This window comes from Nematolebias whitei, chromosome 19 (assembly GCF_014905685.2).
Source record: "Nematolebias whitei isolate Nwh7 chromosome 19, NemWhi1, whole genome shotgun sequence".
Classification (NCBI taxonomy): Eukaryota; Metazoa; Chordata; class Actinopteri; order Cyprinodontiformes; family Rivulidae; genus Nematolebias; species Nematolebias whitei.
Genome location: NC_056516.1, coordinates 15,073,506 through 15,092,802, shown reverse-complemented (window position 1 = coordinate 15,092,802; position 19,297 = coordinate 15,073,506). Strand labels below are relative to the sequence as shown.

Sequence of the window (19,297 nt, the reverse complement as noted above, 5' to 3'; positions counted from 1 at the left end):
ATATACATATATATATATATATATATATATATATATGTATATAAATCCCTAAGACCTATAAAAGATGATAGCAAGCTTGCACATATTTGAAACATTAAGCTTTAATGCTTCGACTTTATCAGACGTTCTCTTCATGAGGTTAAGGCAGATCTAGTCTATGCTTAAAGTCCAATTATAAAACCAAAGACAGATATATGCTCAAGAAAAATCAGGCGCCCATCTGTCTTTTAGAACCTTTTTATCTGTCAGTCAAGCAGGGGATTTGTACAGACGCACAGCCATGCAACTTCTGCCTATATGTGATGACTGCCGGACAAAATCAAGAGAGATGTGTGAGTTTCTGTGTGTTAGTGTGTTCCTGACAGCTCCCTGTACCCGCAGCCCCTGTAGCAGAGCAGATACCAGCCAAAGATTAGGATGTAATTACACGCCACTTTCTGCTCCATCCGTCTGCCCGAGAGAAAGAAAAGAAGGAGGGAGCTGTGGAAGGAGAGGAGGGGAGCTAAGGTGGTGATAAGGCTCCACTGTGTCAGTGTGTGTGTGAGCATCCTGAATGCACACGCCTAATGTTTCGACTTATGGTTTACCCCACTGTGCCTGTGTTAGTCCGTCTGTTGCCATGGTAACAAAATGATCATCCATGTCCAATTCTGCACATGCAAAGCGATGCATGTGCCACACTTGCGCCCAAAGCGTCAGACATTAGGATAATCCCCTACTCTCATTTAAATGTAAAGTCAGCAAAAGAAAAAAAAAAAGTCTCTCTGCCAGAAGTGTATGAATGTATGGGGGGGGGGGGGGGGTGTTGAGCTACTCTGTAAACGTGCCTTATGTGAACACGAGTAAGATTAATTTGCAAATAAAAAAGAAATTATCTTTTAATATCTTGCTTAATATTCAGCTGCTTTGTCTCTGTGTTGATCTTTTTGTTGTTGTTTTGTTGCTTCCTTATTCTGCTAGTGACAGTTTTAGGTCATCCCTCACTTACTTTCATCATCTTCACCACAGCATGCAGCGCGCGCATCCACGGCGCATGTTTGCGCGAGGTGAAGCCGGTGAGAGTGGGACACGAGATAAGTCCCTCATGGGAACGTCAGGGAAGCAATCACCTCCCAGCATTCACACACAGTCTGGTTCTTTTTGAAGACGGCAGTGCTGTTTATGTGGGAGACTGCTATCACAAACAGGCTTAGGCACATATTTTATAAAAGGCCACCTATACAAAAACACACTTCTCTGTCTGAACCACACATGTCTACATGCATTAGATTTACATCGTAGGAGATACAGTATATGTGCAATTAACTCACTTTAAGAGCCAATCTGATTCAAGATGGCTGACACAGCTACCTGACCTTAAAAACACACCCAAAAAACAAAAAAATGAGTAGTCAATGTTATGTTGTTTATTTGTCATGTGCAAGTTAACACAAGGTCAACAATGCAAGGAAATATCCCGATGCATGCTCAATAATCCACGTAGAAAAATCTAACAAAGTTATTCAGATCCTCTGTACAAAGGAGTATTAGGGCCACACTAAGAAAAAAAATACATTATGAGAAAAAACTATTAAAATTACGAGAATAAAGTCGTAGTATTGTGAGAAAAAAGTCGTACAATCGTTTCAAAGCCCTGATACTTTTAATTGAATTTTTATTTATGCAGGTTAATCCCATTGCGACTTGGGGACTGATAATAACCTGATGATGATGTACTGACAGATGAAGTATTTCCTTATTTATAAAACCAATAGCAAAGTACAACTTAACAAGATGCTCAACATACATCATTTTTCCATGGTTGTAAGACTGCATTTTCATGTTGGAGTTCTGATAATATTACCACTTTATTCTGGTAATATTATGAGTTTATTCTCATAACATTATGACATCCTTCATAGAGAAGAGCGCTGGTTTGAGAGAGGAGTAAAGGAGGCCATCTTTGTAAAGAGAAACCGTCCATCATTAAACAGGGGCGGAGTCTCCACGTCCACCTGTCCCCCTCTTACAATGCTGTTATTGCTAGTATCACTCAGCCCCCTGTGAATAACAAGCAGCCATCATGTGCTAACGATCGGTCATTAGGCTGATGATCCTTTATCACGTGAACAGCTAGTTCTTGATGTCAACAACAAACTGGTTGATCCACAACGAGAAGGTGCTAATTATAAGACTGAGTATAGCCCAGCTCCTCAGACTGAAGAAGTATTTTGGACTAAAAATGAAACATTCAACAATTTTTTTATTATTATTATTTTTTTTTTAATCCATCCAGAGGACCTGACTTAACATTTTTAACCCCAATGAAATGTTCAGGATGAGTAGAACCGATTCGACTCGCTAAGAAAAAGACTACAACATCAACAAGAAATATGAAAGCATGCAATAAGGTTAAAACAAAGTAACAAAAAGTGAAAAAGAAATATAATATTTACAAGGTCCAAAAGAAATATAGTAAACAACGACATGGTAGAATATAACTGTGCAAGTAGGATGAATTATAATAAATAAGTATTTCACAGTATTGAGCAACATTGAGATGAATTATGATGGTAAGGTAGTGACATACATGTTACAACCACATAGTGCAGCAGCAATAAACATATTAGGTGTCACAGTTGTGGCTTGGTGCATTGTTATTGTCCAGAGGTCAGTAATCTGACAGTTTGTGATAATAATAACTGTCTTTGAGTCTTTTAGCATGTGATGACAGACTCCTGTATCGTCTGCCTGAAGATAATAGATGCAAGAGTCCATGTGATGTGTGGTCCTTAATGATGTTGCGTGCTTTACGCAGACACTGGCTGTGGTAGATGTCCTGGAGGGTCAATATATTGTTCAAACTTTTGGTGTAGTAGTTCGGACTGATCTCATTTTATAAGATTTAAAATTTTGCCAAGTGGTTCTCATCGTGCAAAGTCTTTGCTTCTAACTTTAACGTAGATGGAGTTAACTTGGTTGGTCTGCTAGCAAAACATCTCATGAACTACTGGTTTTAATTTGAACAAAACACTCATAAATAATTATTAGATGTGCATGTTGGAATTTAAGGTTTGTCATTTCTCATCTCAACATGATCTTAGTCTAAAACTTTTGGGCAAAAAGGCAGCAAGTGATAAAAGTCCTTCAAGGAATGCTAGGCCTTAAAACAAACATATTTCACGAGTTTAAAAAAAATCTAGAGAGCAAAGCAACATTTATGTGTTTTAATCTTGTTTGGAAGTATAGATTATGTGCGACTAAGCTGAGAGAGTAAGACAGAAGGAGAGAACTTGGGGAGTTCCACATTTCCACAGATCAAAAGCTTTGAGGGGATTTGAGAGCTGGTATCTGTTTGTGTGCACGGCGGGAGGAGGTGGAAGGAGGGGTGAGGGGATCCAGCATGCTCTGACACAGATGTAAACGTTGAAAACAAAAACAACACGTGCACACGCATCACACTCACACATATGCCTCGTCTAATCATCCATTAAGAAACGTATTATTTTGTTTGAGGCTTCAGTCAGCAACTCGCATTGTACACAAACACACACTTTGCCTTTCATACACTTCATGTAAACACAAATAATTTACACCTATGAACTGGTAAACATCACAACGGGGCCAGGAAGTAATAAAAAACAGAAACAGATTCAGAAGTAGATGCCTGAACCACCTCAACTGGCTCCTCTCGATGTGGAGGAGCAGCGGTTCTACTCTGAGTCTCTCCCAGATAAGTGAACTTCTCCTATCTCTAAGGGAGAGTCCAGCTGCCCTGCAGAGGAAACATTTCCACTGCCGATATTCGTGATCTCATTCTTTCAGTCACTACCCAGAGTTTGTGACCATAGGTGAGAGTAAGAACATAGACCGACTGGTAAACGGAAAGCTTTGCCTTACAGCTCAGCTCCCTCTTCACTACAACAGACCGGCACAGAGTTCGCAATACTGCATATGCTGCACCAATCCATCTGTTTATCTCACGCTCCTTTCCTCCCTCACTAGTGAACAAAACCCTGAGATACTTGAACTCCTCCACTTGATATTCATGCCGCTGTTGTTCAGCGTATTGTTTTTGACTATTAGTGCTGAGCGTATTTTTAGTTTAGCGAATTTCATAATTCATATCTTAGATCTTATTACTGTTTTTCTTTACAATTTATACTTTTGCTGGATGTAACTGGGACCCTGTGTACACAACTTCATTCTACCACATGTACCACATGAGATGAGAACGACAATAAAGAAATCTTATCCTTATATAGATCATAATATCTGAGAATAGAAAACATGATGTTTATTTCTGCAAACAAAAAAAAACATTTTGAAAGAAATATATTTAATCCCAAAACAGTTCCTGACTATTTTACATGAATAACATTTTGTTGTACTTTAAACGTGTTCACATTCGGTTCAGTTTATTTAAAATGCTGCCACTGCTAACTGCTAGCTTTCACATTATGGCTAATTTCCTAGTTTTTATTCACTTAATATAAATCTCTAAAACCTGGCGGGTGACATACATGTACACAGAGTTTATTATGGTTAAGTGTGAAGTTTAAAAAAAGAGTAAAAAATATTTAGAGTTGTGATTTTACTAAAGTTATCATTTAGCCAAACTGGTAAAAAAATCTTGCTGGTTTATTCTTCGATTACTAAGATAATGACACATCTAACGCTGTATGAAATTGAACACCTAGAAATTTTGCTACACCAGATGTTTCATTTGAATACTTTTCTCTAAGTTGTTTAAATAACGACAGCGGTGACGTTTAAGTTGTTAAACTTGATCTGTAAGGCAGTCAGGCCCTGTTCAAACCTGGTCCAAACATCTGTTCTGTGTGTATGAATAGATTTTAACCAGACCACATGCAAAGGTGGTTTTGGTACTCTGTTAGTAAAACAGTGCGTCAAAAATAAAGAACAATTTATTGCCCTGATGTGATGGATTTCATGTAATACTTTTGTTGCTCATGGTAATAAAAAAAATCCCACAAGTACCTCCCTAATTAACACACAAATTAAATATAGATTTTGAGTTAATGTTAAATTATTTATTCTAATTTCTTTTATTTAAATAGAATGCTTAAGTAATTGTTTTAGAACAAAAATAAAGAGTAAAAACTCTTATTTCCTGTAACAATGTCAGCTTAAGTTGAAAGAAAATCACTAAAACCACTTTGTGCTGTGGAGCAACGGTCATTTTTGTCAAACCTTTTAAATGTTGTTAAGCGTGATTCTAGAATATTGTGAAATCTTCTGAGTGTTACCGCTCAGAGAATGTGTTGAGCGTGGCTCTCTGCTACGACCACACCAGATGTTGAGATATGTTTGAAGTTTTGGTGTTGGCTAAGGCCAATTAGATGTAGCAGCCATTTTTTTTATTGGGCTGACTCCAAATCAGTTGTAGATTTCGATAAAATGATGAGAATCCGAGAGTTTTGTTGAGCTCTCTTCACTGTTCATGGGATGTTTTGTTAAGTGCTGACACTAAGAGTTTAATTTTTTTAATTTAACCTTTATTTATAGAGACCAAGGTTGAAAGCAAGATGTTGTGTAGATGACAAGAATAAGAGTAAGGTTGTCTTACATGTAGCCAGCTTTGTGTTTAAATATATAAAGTAGACGTGGTGGCCATCTTGATTTGGAGTGACTCCAAACGTCATTCAATAAATACTTTCTGACAGTTTCAATAAAATTAAAATATAAAGCGTTCACATCAAATGTTTAATCCAACTTTTCAATAGAAATATAATACCTTACGTTGCACTCGGCGTATGTCTTTAGGATGATGCTCAGCTACTACCACACTAAATTTTAGCTGACTATCCATAAAACTGACTGAGTTATAGTCATCTATGTGGTTTCTAACGCCAGTCTGCTGTGATGGCCATTTTGAATTGGGTTGACTTCAAAAGGTAATCAATTGAGAGTTTCTTTAAAATACTTTCAATGGTTCATGAGAAGTTTTGCAAACATTCTTCTTCTTTCAGCTGCTCCCTTCTTGAGGGGTCACAACAGTGAACTAAGTCGCACAAAGACTTGGCACGTGGACTTGTTTCTATGCTGGATGTCCTTCCTGACACAAACACAGACACCGAGCTACCGCAGCCCTCTGTGCGGAGCAGAGAGCTGCTATCTAGGGCGCCTGGGGGGAGCAGATGGTGGAGGTTAAGGGTCTTGCTCAAGGGTCCAGAGAGGGGCAAATGAGGGTGAAGACCATTCCCCCCCCACATTTTGATGTTGTCAGTTCGGGGAGTTGAACCGGCAACCTTCCGATCACAAGCTCGCCTTTCTAACCTCTTCCCCCAGATATTTTGCTAACCTACAGACAAATAAACAAAAATACACACACAGAAACATGTTGGTGTATTATTCGTCTTTCACTAACATTAAAGTAAACCCTAAAAAGAGTTCAGAATAGAAGCGTTTGTGTGTCATGACGTTGACACATCAGCTACTTACACGCAAACACACTCGGCCCTGCTACGTTGACAGCATATTAAATTCACCAGTGGATTACCAACCAGTTTCTAAATCATACCAAAACCACGATTGGATTAATTCCATGTGACATCACCTCGTCTGCAGCTTCTAAGCCATATTTAGTTGACGATCAAAAAGCTTAACCTGGCCGGAAAACCCCATCCTAATATTCCACTAATCTGTCTCCAATCCAAACTCAAACGGATCAGCATCGGCCGTTTTGTTGTTTTTCTTGGACTTACTTTTTTTTTTTTCTGTCCTGCTATTTCTCAATATATTGCATGCAAATAAATTTTGGACCCTAAAACTTGTTTGTGCATCTGATTTTCACCGTGTGCGTTTTCCAGTAAATGTTCACCCTGTTCAGGCACCGTGACTCAAGTGCTGGCAAGCACACACACACACACACACACACACACACACACACACACACTTACCACGGCGACCTGACTGAAGCCACATACCTAAACAGAGGATTAGAGACTTATCATCAAGTCCATGCAGTTTGATGTTAGCGAGGTTATGTTTCCTGGTAAGGTTCTTATGCTTTACTATAAGCAGCTGGTGTCCAAATGTTATTCATTCTGCTTCAGAATAGCACTTTAGTTGATGAAAAAAAGTGTGTTCAACCGCCTGCTTTACTTGTTTGTTTGGAACAGATCAAATGCCATAATCAGATCAACATTTTTCAATAAAGATAGAAATGGAAAGGGGGATGGGGGGAAATGGATGTTGATGATGATAAAGGTTCATGTTTGTGGGAAACTGGAGAAGAGACGGACGAGGGGGTGTACTGTGGCTTGCTGATGTTGGCCTTAAAAAAAAGAATCATCAATCAGCTTTTTAACGCCTCTCACATGTGGGACAACTCAGTGGAAAACTTTATGATGATCACCTGCTGCCAAATACCTGAAAGTTAGGCAACAATATTCTTGCCTCTCTGTGTGTATTTCTGTTCGTTAGCAAAATGTCTCATGAATCAATGGACTCCTAGAAACTATTTTATTGATTCACATTTATAGCTAGAAGTTGTGAGAACAACCAGATTCATGATAGCTAGTAGAGCCTACTGACACTATTCATCCTTCCATACATTGTCTTTTACCTACTCTTTTTTGGGTTGCAAGGTTTACTAATGTCCATATCCAGAAATCTTTGTGCGAAAGGCAGGGGACACGCTGGATAGGTCTTCAGTCAGTCACAGGGACACACAGCCAGACGAGACAACCACTCACTCTCTCACTCACACCTAGGGACAATTTAGAGTTACCAATCAGTCTAACATGCATGTTTTTGTTCTGTGGGAAGAAACCAGAGTACCTGGAGAAAACCCACGCATGCATGGAGAGAACATGCAAACTCCACCCAGAAAGGTCCCAGACTGGGATTTGAGTGGGTGACCATCTTGCTGAGAAGCAACAGCTCTACCAACTGATCCACCGTGTCGCCCCATACTGACCCTAGAAAACACAAAAATGGCCACAAAGCTGTCATTTGTACAAATACTGAGATCAGTCTGGTGTATTAGTAGCTGAGAATCATTCCATATATATGTCATATGCTAACAGATCAAAGGAAAAAAGTTTATTTTTTATTTTTATTTGACCAAACATCTGGTCTTTTATTGACATTTTCACGAATTACACATTGTATGCATATCCACAACTGATAAAAATGAGAAACCTTCTATGGGAACAGTGTTTTTGGACTACACAAAGTTTATTTTTTATTTTTTTGCAACCTTGCAGACATAAAGACACTGTGTTTTAGGTGACCCCAAAGTGTATTTTTGAAAAGCACAGTGGCACAGTTGGTAGAGCTGCTGCCTCTCAGCGAGCAGTTTTATCAAGGTTCAAATCCCGGTCCGGGACCTTTCTGGGTAGAGTTTGCATGTTCTCTCCATGCATGAGCGGGTTTTCTCCGGGTACTCCGGTTTCCCCCCACAGACCAAAAACATGCATGTTAGTCTGATTGGTAACTCTACATTTTCTCTAGGTGTGAGTGAGAGAGTGAATGGTTGTTTGTCTCGTTTGTCTCTATGCGTCCCTTTGATGGACTTGCGACCCGTCTAGGGTAAACCTCGTCTCTTGCACAGTGATGGCTGGACATGGACACCAGTGACCCCCATGACCCAAAAATGGAAGAAGCTGGTAAAGATGATGGATGGATGGATGGATGGATGGAAGTTCCAGATTAAAAAAACAACAACCTTGAAATGTCCCCCTTGTGTTTTGGTGTAGACAGGCAGTATTATATCCTCTCATATCCTACTGCTTATCAGCAGAGTTCAACTGCTGTTCGGTCTCTCTAACCAACTTGTCTTCCTCTGTCTTGTCTGGCTCTTACAGATATCATCACTACCATAAAAATTTGCACATTGTCTTCACTTTTAGTCACTCAGTTTTACTGTCTGTAATACTTGATTTTGAGATTGCACCTCAGAACTGTGAATCACGACAAATTTGTGTCAGAATACAATTAGCAGCTTCTGTGCATGCAGTTATGCATAACAAGATGGACATGGTTGGGTTGAGAAAACAGTGACAATGTAAACACTGGTCAAACAGAAAGTGAAATGACATAACGACTCAATGGGGCAGGTGGTTGGTTGAGTCGCCCTGAGAAATCTGCAGTTTGAGTGTAATCCATGTTGTACCTTTGTATGCAAGTGTTTTCTCTGTGTACTCTGATTTCCTCTCACAACCTCAAAACATCCATGTTGGTTTATTTGTTGACTTTAATTTGCTCTTAGGTGAGAGATTGTGCATTGAAATGACAGTGATTTTACAACGGGTATTCCTTCAGAAAATACAAGGAGGTACTAGAATTGAAAAAAAAATGTGTATATATATATATATATATATATATCTCCAACAAAACTGGTTTGTTCCACTTTGGAGTAAGCTGTTGGAGGAAAAATCAGTTTTGTTGTGTTTTTCCTTGACTGATGAAGCCTTCTGGATCGAAGGCGAAACGTTTCAGCACAAAAAAAGAAACTGTCCAGATGACCTGACTGAAAAATGTTGGAAAGTGGCTGTATGTTATCATAAATCATGATTTGGAAATAACTCTGCTGTTGTTTATTACCAACACTGTCAATGCAATTAATGTTTTTTTTTTTTTAAATTTTTTTAGAAAATCTAGAAAAACACAGAACCCTGAAAATAATCTAATAATAATAACTTTTTTCAGCAGAAATTAAGTGCATGGCAGCAACAAATAAACAAATAAAATAAAGAAAAAAGGAACAATATCTTGACATCTGCTAAATCAAACCTTTCACTGACATTTTTCTGATATTTTTAACTTTACAGAAGCAGAAACTTACAACACAAAAAGAGAAAAAATACAGACAGCTGCAAGTATTCTTGACCCCGTCACTGATGGACATAGTGCAGGGATATACAATCTAACAGCTCCGTGCATTTGGGGAGAAATCTCTTGTTTCGGTGTATTTCCAGCAGTAACATCAAACAATAAAAGGCATCGATTTCATACCTTAGATTTTTCTCATCAACCTTCAAAAGCCCATTCTGGTTGACCTGCATTACCCTGTAGATTCAATTCAATTCTGTTCAGTTTATTTATATAGCACCAAGTCACAACAGAAGTTATCTCAGGGCACTGAACAGAAACATTCACATATATACGCCAATCAGTAAAGTTCTGTATCTAAGGAAGCAGCAGATTGTGTTGAATCTACACTTCATCACAGTCTTCCATCCTGAGGAAGCACAAAGGAGACGGTGGAAAGGAAGAACTCCCTTAAACAGGAAGAAACCTCCAGCAGAACCAGGCTCAGGACAAGCGGCCATCTGCTTCAACCAGCTGGGTTTGAGAGAACAGGAAGTAGAAACAAACAAATACAGAATGACAGGTCCAGGTGTACTTTCTATAGGAAGAAAGACAAAAAAACACATGCTTACATAGAAATAATTACAAATACAAACAAGTACAGAGTAGAGCAAGTAAAGACAGCAGCAGAGTAAGGAAATGTGGTCCGTTTGTCCTCCAGCAGTCTTAGCCAATAGCAGCATTACTAAGGTATAGCTCAAGAAACCAAGTCATCCCTAACTATAGGATTTATCATAAAGGAAATTCTTAAGCCTAATATTAAAAGTAAAAAATGTGTCAGCCTCACGGACAGAAACTGGAAGTTGATTCCACAAGAGAGGAGCCTGATAACTGAAAGATGTTCCTCCCATTCTGCTTTTGGAAACTCTAGGAACCACAAGTAAACCTGCAGTCTGAGAGCGTCATAAGGATGCTATGAGATAAAACATGGTGAGGAACTTTTGAATAAAAAATCTCTTGCAAACTTTGTTTATATGACCAGATGCTGTCTTCATAAGAATATTAGCCAAGTTAATTCACTTGGAATGTGCTACTAGAAGTTGTTAAACCTACATTGTGTTGCCAACATATTTAGATTTGTGACTCCTTTCAAATAAAACATTACTGCAGGGGACCGAGCAGCACGATTTTCAGCATTCACAGGATGATTTATTAAACGAGGAAAAATTATATCCCCGATGTGCAAAAGTTCTCTGTTTTTAATCACAGCAATAAGAGTTTCATCTGTCAAGTAATGAATATTTGCTGCCTCTAGGCTCCTGTCTGTAATTAAAAAATTGAAACTGCCTGTCAAGGGAAAATAAAAGTTGTCATTTGGTATCAAAGTTTACAGTTTTGTATATGAACCCTGACGAAAGTGCACATTTAAATCAAAAGTAGGCGTTGATGTATTAAGGAGGACTGTGAGCTGAAGGATCTGCTGTTATGAGAAGAGTGCAAGTTCTTCTCACATGTGGTTTATTTTATTATTATTAGTGGTATTTTTTTACACACTGCCATTGAGAGTGTCAGTATTTAAGCCTTTAATCACCTTTATTACTGTTCAGTCTTCATTCTTCCATTCCTGTCTGAGTTTTCAGTTTCCTGTTCCTTCCACGGCCCTAGAAAAACAGAAATACACACAATATACATCAAAACATGTAGCCTGATCAGGAATGCTGTGCTATAATTTTTGATATGTGCTGGCTCCCCACGCACGTGTCCCTATCACCCCACCCAGGTCTCATTTTGACCCCACTCAATCGAGTGCTTCGAGGAGGGAGAGTGCCAGGTGAGGCAATGGGCCAGGTGTCCGAGTCCAGGGTTCAAGTCCAGGGTCAAAGGTCAGGGGTTTTATGGTCAGAGTTAGCAGTCGAGGTTAGGTTTAGGGTCAAAGGACAGAAGGTTAGGTTTAGGGCAGGGGGTCCTGGGTTAAGTTTAGGATCATGGTTGGGTTCAGGGTCAAAGGTCAGAGGGTTAGGTTTAGTACGGGGAGTTCTGGGTTAAGTTTAGGGTCAAGGGTCAGGGTTAGGTTTTGGGTCAGGAGTCCAGGTTAGGCTTAGCAGTCGGGGTTAGGTTTAGGGTCAAAAGTCAAAGTTAGGATTAGAGCTCATCATTAAAGGTTAGGTTTAGGGTCACATGTCAGAGGGTTAGGTTTTGGACAGGGGTCCTGAGTTAGGTTTAGGGTTAAAGGTCAGAGGGTTAGGCTTAGGGTCAGGGTTGGGTTTAGGGTCAAAGGTCAGAAGGTTATGTTTAGGATCATGGTTGAGTTTAGGGTCAAAGGTCAGAGGGTTGGCTTTAGGGTCAGCTTTGGGTTTAGGGTGAAAGGCCAGAGGGTTAGGTTTAGGATCATGGTTGAGTTTAGGGTCAAAGGTCAGATGGTTGGATTTAGGGTCAGCATTGGGTTTAGGATCAAAGGTCAGAGGGTTATGTTTAGGGTCAGAGTTGGGTTTAAGGTAAAAAATCAGAGGGTTAGGCTTAGGATCATGGTTGAGTTTAGGGTCAAAGGTCAGATGGTTGGGTTTAGGGTCATGGTTGGTTTAGGGTCAAAGGTCAGAGGTTATGTTTGGGGTCAGAGTTGGGTTTAAGGTAAAAAATCTGAGGTTAGGTTTAGGATCATGGTTGGGTTTAGGGTCAAAGGTCAGAGAGTTGGGTTTAGGGTCATGGTTGAGTTTAGGGTCAAAGGTCATAGGGTTAGGTTTAAGATCAGGGTTGGGTTTAGGGTCAAAGGTCAGAAAATTAGGTTTAGCACAGGGGGTTCTGGGTTAAGTTTAGGGGCTAGGGTTAGGTTTTGGGTCAGGAGTCCAGATTAGGCTTAGCAGATGGGGTTAGGTTTAGAGTCATCATTAAAGGTTAGGTTTAGGGTCACAGTTCAGAGGGTTAGGTTTAGGACAGGGGGTCTTGAGTTAGGTTTAGGGTCATGGTTAGGTTTAGGGTCAAAGGTCAGAGGGTTATGATTAGGGCTCATCATTAAAGGTTAGGTTTAGCGTCAGGGTTTACATTTAGGGAAAAGGTCGTCAGTCACAGTCTCCCAAAAAATAAAACCAGGAAATAATAACAATATCAGCTTTCATTCAGCCCTCTGTGTGTGGTGTGTCCAAGTTCTCTGAGCCACAGACCACCTGAGATTGGCCTGCAGCACTGTGGCCTTTACTGCATCCCACCCATGTAGCATAAAATGCTGGGCCAGAGGAGTGTGTGTCTCTTTTTTCTTCTCGATGTTGTACCTTTGCTGTGTGAATCTGGTCAACATCGTGTTGCCTGTCTCACCCACAGTAGGGTTCGGGTTAGCCAGCTGTTTTTCAAGCTCTACAGCTCCAGCATGCTTCACAGTAGAAACTTCATTCAAAGTTTAATCAGCACACAAAAAGCTGCATTTTATATGGTTGAACTGGCATATTTATATGTTCCACAGTTTTTACACAATAACAAGATTTTTGAAGTGTTTACTAGAGAACATTCAGTTAAGAATGTGAAGCCGTCCCTTTTATGAGCTTTTTAAACTTTCAGAAATTTTTACAAATACACTCTTTGTACACCTACGGACGTTACACCTATTTTACAAGTAAAATACCCAAACTCAGCTTATGTTGTCTTCTTTCACCCTGCATCTCTATCATTGCTTTAAAACTTTATTTTTTCCTTAAAATCCTTTCAGAGTGCACAAACTCACTCTCAATGACATCCATGGGATCTGAGCTCAGAATTGTTTTTTTCCCAAATTGGATGTGAATTGTCTGTTTTGTTTTTCGTCATAGTTCCTATAAAACAATGCAGACACATAAAAAAAAGTGTTACAACCAAACATTCTGCCACTTGACATTCAGACTTTTGTCAAAAAAAAACGTACTGTATTTTCACACACTATGTTCGAGGCCTAATGTTTACTCTGTTTACGCCCACCTGTCACATTAGAAGTGCTGTCAAAAAGTGACAGATGCAGATGTGTGGTTGCCATGGTTACTCTGATAAGATACTGGCAGAAGCTTTAAAGTTTATTTTGAACTTACTTCCTTGCACATTTTATTACAGCTCATGCATCAACACACCTGTATTTGCCAGCTTAGATGTTCAATTCAATTCAATTCAGTTTATTTCTACAGCTCCAAGTCACAACAGAAGTCATCTCAGGGCACTGAACAAAAACATTCACATACATTATAAAAACCAATCAGTAAAAGTTCTCTATCTAAGGAAGCAGCAGATTGTGTTGAATCTTCACTTCATCTCAGTCTCCCATCCTGAGCAAGCACAAGGGAGACAGTGGAAAGGAAAATTCTCCCTTTTAACAGGAAGAAACCTCCAGCAGAACCAGGCTCAGGATGAGCGGCCATGTCCTTTGAGCGGCTGGGTTTGACAGAACATGAAGTAGAAACAGACCAACGCAGAATGACAGGTCCAGGTGTACTTTCTATAGGAGGAAGACGACATGTTAAGATATAAATAGTTACAAATACAAACAGGTAGAGTAGATCAGATAAAGACAGCAGCAGAGTGAGGAAATGTGGTCAGTTTGTCTTACAGTTGTCTAATGCCTATAGCAGTGTAACTAAGAGATATCTTAGGAAACTCAAGCCAACCCTAACTATAGGATTTATCACAAAGAAAAGACTTAAATCAAATCTTAAAACTGGACAATGTGTCAGCCTTATGGACAGAAACTAGAAGTTGGGTCCACAAGAGAGGAGCCTGATAAAAGGTCTGCCTCCCATTCTGCTTTTGGAAACTCTAGGGACCGCGAGTAAGCCTGCAGTCTGAGAGTGAAGTGCTCTGTTAGGAAAATATGGAACAATAAGATCTGTAATGTACAAGTAAGATGGAGCTAGGTTGTTGAGGGCGTTGTATGTTAGAAGTAAGATTTTGAATTCGATTCTGGATTTGACAGGGAGCCAATGGAGAGAAGCTAAAACAGGAGAGATATGATCTCTCCTGTCAACTCCCATTAATATTCTGGCAGCAGCATTTCGGATCAACTGAAGACTTTTTAAAGAACTTTTTTGACACCCAGTAATAAACAATTGCTATAGTCCAGCAAAAAATATAGAACTATATATATAAGTTCACAAGAATATATCCTACAATACTATTTGGAGAAGAAAGTTGATAGATGTTGGAGTTTTAGGTTTAGGCAGCTGTGGCTGAGTGGTTACAGCAGTCGTCCTCCGATGCAAGAGTTGGGGGTTCGGTTCCACCAGCAGTCACATATTGAAGTGTTCCTGGACAAGACACTGAACCCCTCATTGCCTCTGATGTGTGTCCCATCGGTGTATGAATGTGATCTAAAGCACTGATTATTCTTGTATAGATCTAGTAGAGTGCTGTATGAATGGGTAAATGAGGGCACAGATTGTGTAGTAAAGCACTCTGAGTATCTTGATAAGATAGAAAGGCGTTATATAAGTACAGTCCATTTACCATCATTGGCACCTTTGAAAATTCCTTTAGCAAGTTTCTCTTTTTTTTTGCTAGTCTTGTATAAAACACAATCAAACATTCAGAGTCATGTCTCTTGAAGTTTTTCATTACAGATTTATTTTAGGCCACATTCATGGGGTTGGAAACCAGAACAGCAAGGTCACGCATGGGGATACAAGGTTTAGCCACAGGAAGGGGGTGAAGCGTGCCCCATCTGCACCATCTGTGACGGATCCCATGACCCCATTCAACGTCTACCACCCAAATGAGAAAATCCTGTGATCTTGAGCCAGTCAACCGTGTGTCACTTCATAACATGTCAAAACGATAAGTAACCAGGAAATGATTGGGATGCTCATTTCAAAGTGTTGCCAGAGCATAATTTTAAAGACTTTCAGGAGGGTAAAATTAACTATGCAAAAAAATCTAAAGATAGTTATTGATGTCTTTTTAAAAAAAAATTTTCAGCCACTCAGTACTTTATTTTACTTTACAGGAAAATACATGCTACAGTATTTAAGTAGTATGTTTTGAAACTATATGCTATGGATTAAGTCATACACAAAAATTATAAATATATATATATATATATATATATATATATATATATATATATATATATATATATATATACACATATATATATATTCAATCTTTTTTATACAGGTATACTTACACTTACTCTTAAAAATCTGGTGGATAATTTAGTCAAGCAAACAGCTAAGTCCCAGTGTTTACAGCATTTATGGAAAAAGCACATTTCATTAAAGATAACACAATGGCAGCTTCTGATTTAGAATAAAACATTTTTCTAATTTATAGAACTCTAAATCTGAGGCACCTATATCTGTCTATATATCTGTGTAGATTCTGATTTAGTTGATCTATAAAAATCCATTAGGATATATTTACGAGATCAATCAACTCCTTTTTTTTATTGATCCCCATTTTATTTTATTTTATTTTTTGCATTTGGACCATCCAGCCTGTCTGTGTGACTCAGACAAACTGTGTGGGAGGGATTTTTATAGGCAGACCAGATGTGTCTACAATACAAATCTGTGCTGTATGATAAGATTAGCCAAAACAGGCACCTATCTTAATTCTGCCTGCTTGCTGTTTGAGTGGAGAGCAGAATGTGTTGATAAAAAGGGTGTGTATTTGTGAGCAGCTCCATAATCCCAGTGAGCAGCTGTGTTTAAGCCCATAGAGCTGTTAAAGTTGGCAATGAGCTTATATAACATGCTGTGGAGTCTAAATTACTGGCAGTAAATAAATAATGATCAAACCTTATTTAAGAAAAATTGTTGGAAGTAAAGAGATTCTAATAACTTCCTCTAGCCATTATATCTTATCTGAGTTCTAAGGCTGTGCTAGTTTAGTATTTCTTTCATTAAAAGTGTACAATGACCTGTCGCAGTACACCCAGAATTCAGTTGTTGTCCCGTGTTATAGAGTGAAGAGGAGACATTGGAAATAGTCTATCTGTCCATCTGTCTGTGCATGATGTGAACATGATAAGCCACACCCATTAAATTTAAAAAAGAAAAAAAATTGTACATATATAGGCCGGGCTTTTCTATAAGTCACATGTGTCCACAATGTAACATGAGATATTTACACAGAATGATTTTTTAAAACTTTTAATTTATTATGTACCATAACATATACAAGCACACAGGAAAAATAGAAGAGTAATTTTTTCGGAGTTAACATTATTTTCATCTAAAAGAGTCATGTTTATACATTATAGAGTAAAATCGTGTCAATTGGTCAATAGAATCGGAGGAAAAAAACAGAGTAAATCATATCGGAGTAAAACAAGAAAAACGCCCACTGAAGTTCGTTAAGTTTCGTTTCTTCCACCATTTTGTTTTCCCGCATTGGACCGGAGGCGACGGTCTGCTTTGTGCCAGGTAAGTGCCCAAATGGGTTGTAAACATATTTCATGTGGGGTTTTATTTGTTTTTTATTATTATTAACACTAATTATCTCTAGCGGAAAGATGACGTGCTGCTGTGTGGTCGTGGGGGAAGGAGGGGTGCAGCGAGGAATTAACATGGTTGGCTAACTAGTTAGCATGTGTGCTTCAGCTAACTTAATGTAGCCGTTTACAACAATGTAAGCAGAAAAAAAACATCAGTGTTGTACAATGCTACGTCCATTTTTTATTTGCATAAGTCAAGGCTGTTGCTATTTTAAGCTAAGGAACGGAGTTTAAAAGAGGAGCTAGCTGTACAATCGAAGCTAGCTCTGCTAGCATGTGTCCCGCCCAGAAAATGGCGCGGGAGGGCTATGCTAGTAACTTCTCTTGAACGTAGAGCAGCAATTAAAAATATATAATTAAAGTTGTGCTTTGTATGCAAACTGTAAGTTGTCAGTAAAACATTGTGATTGACTATTTAGTCCATAAACCCCGTTTGCATCGAGTTGTATGGAACTGATGTGGTTTTGTTTTCGTTTTAGTTGTGTTGATTGGCTAAATTCAAGAGCGCCTAGCTCATTAAGAGCCCATTAAGGATATTTGTTAGCCACCAAGTGCTTCTTCCCCATGATAGTTTCAACCTCTTATCTTAATTTTTTTTATTCCCTTCGATAAGTATGTTATCAAAGTGAATAATATATAATAATTTGTTATTGAAAAATATCATATTTTACATAATGCAGGATGCAAGCTGTGCGTGTCAAACATAGAGATCGACAGAAATACATCTGTTTTGAAGGCCAACTGACTTACAGTTCATTTTTGGAATGTGGTGAGTGCAAACAAAACAAGTTTCCAACATTTTCATATATTGTGTTTATCAAAAACGTTTTGGGAATGTTGCCATAATGGGTGCTTTACCAACTTTTCTGATTTATTATTCTGTTTTACTTAATTTTAATTTATAATGTCTTTTAATTGTTATTTACATATGTTCAAATATATAATAAATAAATAATTTGCTATGTTCATAGCTGCAAAAAAGTTCAGCATCCCAACCTTGGACTTAAAAGTTTCTGATGATTCTAAGACTGAAGTGGATGAGGAGGTTTTTGAGCTCCTTTTGAAAAGTCCAAACCTTGGTGTGCTGGAAATTTGTGAAGCACAAGATCTCCATCCAGAAGGTAAGGTGTTGCAAAGTGTCATTTGTTTATTTTTGTGAACTATTTTTGGTCATCCTTATGGGTTTGACCAATAGGGATAGAAATGTCTTTCCAGATCAGTATAGACATGTTGATGTCCATTTGATATCACCAATCTAGGATGAGATCATAAAAGCGTTCACCTTTGTAGCATTTCACACAACATGTGGAAACATCTTACATCACAGACCATTCACGGTTTGGCCTATTTCTAGTGTTTCAGTGGTTCATCACAATGAACACAGATAAATGTGCATGAGTTATCTATGTTTGTATCATACTGTTTCTTGTGAGAAGAGCTCATCAGGTGACCTTAATTTATATATAAAAAAAGTTTTTGGGAGAGAACCATTTTCTCAATTTTAGTGTTGACTACTGTTAATTCTACCAACAAAATGTTTAGATAATCCTATGGATCAGCTAAGCTGTGCAGCAAGCAGCTCCTTCACCAGCTCCAGTGGAGAAACTGAAGTGGACTCCGATGACACCATTATATTGCAACACAGTCCTGTAACAAGACATAGAGCTGAAGACACCTCTCTTGCCCAAGTAAGCTATGCAGATTACTGTGCAGACTTCCATAGAGTTTTTACAAAATTTGAATACATTATATAAATTGCTCTCTTAAAACCACTTTCTGTGTTTTTTTCCTTCAGCATATCTCTGCACATTTTAGTCCAGATCCTTAGCATAGAAGGCTCTGGACTTCCCAAAAAATTTAAGTTCTTATAGTTTTGTTTGTGCTTTTTAACATAACTTACTATTCCACTAATAACTATTATAGTTCTTTTAATACTATCTCTTTTTTATGGAATAAAATAGGATTTGTAATTGTCTTGTGTACAGTGTTTTTGCAACGTATCGATTTATATTTTTACCATCACTTTAGATGATTGAAAATGTTCTAAAGAACAAACCAGGAGGAGACAGGATCGTCAATGAATATGCGCGGACAAAA

At 38.5% G+C, this 19,297-nt stretch overlaps 1 long non-coding RNA gene across 1 annotated transcript; it reads left to right on the top strand.

The window, feature by feature from the left end:
• Positions 1-16,892: 16,892 nt before the first annotated feature.
• On the top strand, positions 16,893-19,294 carry LOC119425426. The gene is made up of 5 exons (XR_005187566.1): positions 16,893-17,129; positions 17,881-17,969; positions 18,172-18,321; positions 18,743-18,888; positions 19,229-19,294. It is a non-coding gene; the product is annotated as an uncharacterized LOC119425426 (long non-coding RNA).
• The last annotated feature ends 3 nt before the right edge of the window (positions 19,295-19,297 follow it).